This window comes from Geospiza fortis, unplaced genomic scaffold (assembly GCF_000277835.1).
Source record: "Geospiza fortis unplaced genomic scaffold, GeoFor_1.0 scaffold130, whole genome shotgun sequence".
Taxonomy (NCBI): Eukaryota; Metazoa; Chordata; class Aves; order Passeriformes; family Thraupidae; genus Geospiza; species Geospiza fortis.
The window spans coordinates 16,285,608-16,289,021 of NW_005054300.1; positions in this window are offsets into that span (position 1 = coordinate 16,285,608).

Sequence of the window (3,414 nt, forward strand, 5' to 3'; positions counted from 1 at the left end):
ACAACCATCACTTGTCTGCTCATGTTCTCTGGAGGGTTCCTGGGTGCCCCTGGCCATGAGAGTCCTGCTCATGATATGAAATCTTTGTGAATGAGAATCCATGTCCCTTTGCTGAATTCCACCGTTTTCCATTTGAACATGAAATCTCTTTGCAATTCTCCCGGGTTCCTTTCTGGCATTTTTATTTCAACGATGTAAGAGCTGCCTGTTACTGCCAAGCCCATAATTAAAGCAGTGTTGACTGGTAAGTAATGGGCTGCAAAAGGTGTATACCAAAAGATAATTAAAGACACATTCCAGATAAGCAGGGCATGAGCATCCTTTTTATGAGGTGTTAATGTCCGAAGACCAACTAGTGAAATTGATCTTGACTCCTCCGGGCTGAAAGTTCTGCTCAAACATCAATAGCTTTGTACTGCCCTGGAAAATGTTTGATGTAGGGATTTCTGAAGGGTGTTTGTCCTAAGACTCCCCAGGCAGGCGCCTGGTGACAGGGCCCTGCTGCACTGGGTGATTCAGCATGCCATTCACGCTAGCATGACTTTGGGGCTGCCTGGCATCTCCTGACATGAGGGCTGCTCTGGAGGGAGAGAACAGAGCTGCTTCCCGTGCCCTGCATAGGATTGGTGCAAACCTTTTTTCGAGGGCCATTTTAAAAAGCACTGAGTCTCGTCCTTGTCTAGTAATTCTGTTGTTGCTCCTAAATATACTTTACTTATGTATCCTTCATTTCTGTTCTCTTCTCAGCATATCCTGCCCGTGATTTGGATTCCTCTGTAGATGCACTTGTATCACAAAGGGCATAAAGGAACCCCGGGAGAATGGGTTTCCACATTTGGACTCTACTAGCAAAAAATCTATAGCAAAATTCCGTGGATTTTTGTGGAAGTCTGAAGACAATCTATGAACCAAAGAGATGCTGTTTTTCTAAAGCATGCTTCTTTGGGTGTTCCTGCTTCTTTTCCAACACTTCTCCCATTTCTCTATTTGTGAAATGAATAAAAAGTAGGGGTCAGAATACTAATTTCTATCGGCAGCTGTGGCAGAAATTAGCTCTTATGTTAGGCCAAGTCCATATGCCTTAGCAGAAAAGGAGGAAAAGGAGGGGGAGGCAACGATCGTCATCTTCTTTCCTGGAATCTGACTTAAAAACAAAACTCGCAATCTCTATCGATTAGCATTGCAAAGAAAATATCTGAAAATGAAGGGTGTAAAGAGGCTGCCTGGCAGAGTTCCTCAAACAATAACTCCGGGAAGTGTGAACTGCTCTCTCTATGCTAGGGGATGTTAACAAAAGCTGTTCTATTTGAGCCGAGCTAGTAGTGATGGACAGTCACTGTTAGCAAGCACTGCAAGTCTGTGCAAGCCTCTGCTGGCTCCTTCTTATCTCTTCTGCACTGGCTGTGTCTATAAGGTGTGTATGTGGGTGTTGGAGGAGGTGGTTTCCCTGTTCTTTTGAGCTTAATATTGCAGCCTGCCTACAGGGGCAGCTTTGTGTTGTAGTTTGTGCCATGAGATGATCTTTACTGCTATGAAAACTGGAAATCCAGAAAGAAAATTTTGAGCATTTGTTCCAGCATTCCCTCTGTCCAGACTGAATGAGTAATCTCTCTTTGTACCCTGCAAACTTCCTTGGAATCCTTGATCCAGTGTAGCATGTATCCCATGGACCGTTGTACTGGAATTGCAGAGATGGAAACGTCATGTGCAATTCCACACTTTATTGAGCCAGTTCAAATTGAGGCCCCCGATTCTCTCTTTACCTTTACCTCTGTCTATATCGTATTAAGTTCACCAAAAACTAAACTGGCCAAAAAAAAAAAGAAAAAAAGTGATCAGCTTTTTTTGAAGGAGCAGCTGCATGAGCTTTGCTAGCCCAGAGTGCACTGGAGATGGCTTGTGCTCGACTGGGTGCACAGCCCCGTGAGGACTTCATGGCAGCTAGAGGTGAACACTGCATGCCTAGAACAAGAATTAATGTCTGAAGCTGAATTTGCTGTAGTGAACACAGTCGGTAAAACTACACCCCCAAGCTTTATAAGTTTGCTTATTGTATCTGAGCACTCAGATACACATGCACTTCTGCTTGAAAATGTTTTTTAGGCCTAGTGGTTTCTGAGCCTTATGGACTGAGATGCTAAAGGAATCCAGTCTCTGGAGTACCAGACTCACAGGAGCTGACTGCCATCCCTGTGTGCAAGGACATTCATTTTTTGTTGTGAAGCACTGTGGTGGTGTGTGCAATGGTAAAACCCTTGTGCAGCTCAACCCAGAAGTGGCAGCATGGAGGATGGGTGCACTGGCCCCTACAGAATGCAAACAGTGTGTACCAGCTCACACACACTTTGTCCCTGTACCCTTCAGATTCACAGCAAGCTGGAGGAGGTCTCAAGTTTGAAAAATGAATGGGGACAAGTTGAGATGAAAAACAAATGATGTAATGATGCTGCTGTTCTTGAACACCTTCAGTGACAGCCATTAGTGGTCTCATTTGACAAATTATTACACTGACTAATTGATTTGCTTCTCTTCTAACATCTAATCCTTTTCTGTGTTGCAACTGTTGCTCCCTGTAAGTCCCTTATGTCACTCTTGGCTCTCTTAAATGATATTTCTGGCCACTCTTCTGAATTAATATGCTGTTCATGATTTCACCTTGGGCTGATAGCACAGACCTTGCTTGTTCTGTACCTGACTTGGATGAGCAGAGCTGTCTGGAGGGAAAGAAAGCTGCCCCAGGAAGGGAAAACCTTTGCTGAGCTGTTCAGCATACACTCTGGAGGGAGACTGCTCCATCTGACCCGGGTGACCTGAGTGTGCTGGGGGAGGCTTTGTCCTTTGCTGTGAACATTGGGTGTTGATGCAATGTCTGGTAAAGCCACCAGCATTTTATTTCCTGCAGTAAAGCTGATGAGAAATGTCCCATGGATGGGAACAGGAGCAGGGTAACCAAATGGGGAAGACAAGGACTTGTCACCTGGGTGCAGTAAGCACTGGGATGGCTTGCCTTTAGGAGAAGGGTGGTATGGAGGCCTCCTTGCACTGGGGGAGCACCGGGTTTCCAGCAGAGCTCCAGGCCTGCAGTGCAGAGAGTAGGGGAGCTCCTTCAGAGGCTGAACCAAAGGTGGAAGATTTCTTCATTAAATTATTTGCTCTCCATTTGAATTAAAGATGGATGGGTTGGTGGCAGCAGCGGGGACTTCGCTGGGAGACACTTTGGCTCCTTGGATGGGGCGAGCCCTCATTATGTGTATTTTGGTGATGGGATGACAATGGAGGTGTTGGAGACGGCTCTGAGTCACCCTCGGAGCCGCAGAGGGGCCGGGCCGGTGGGTGGGGGTCGCTAAAGGCCGGGGTGGAGGGCTCTTAAGGCGCGGAGCTGCCCGTGCCGTTAGACCGCCCGCAGACCTCGGC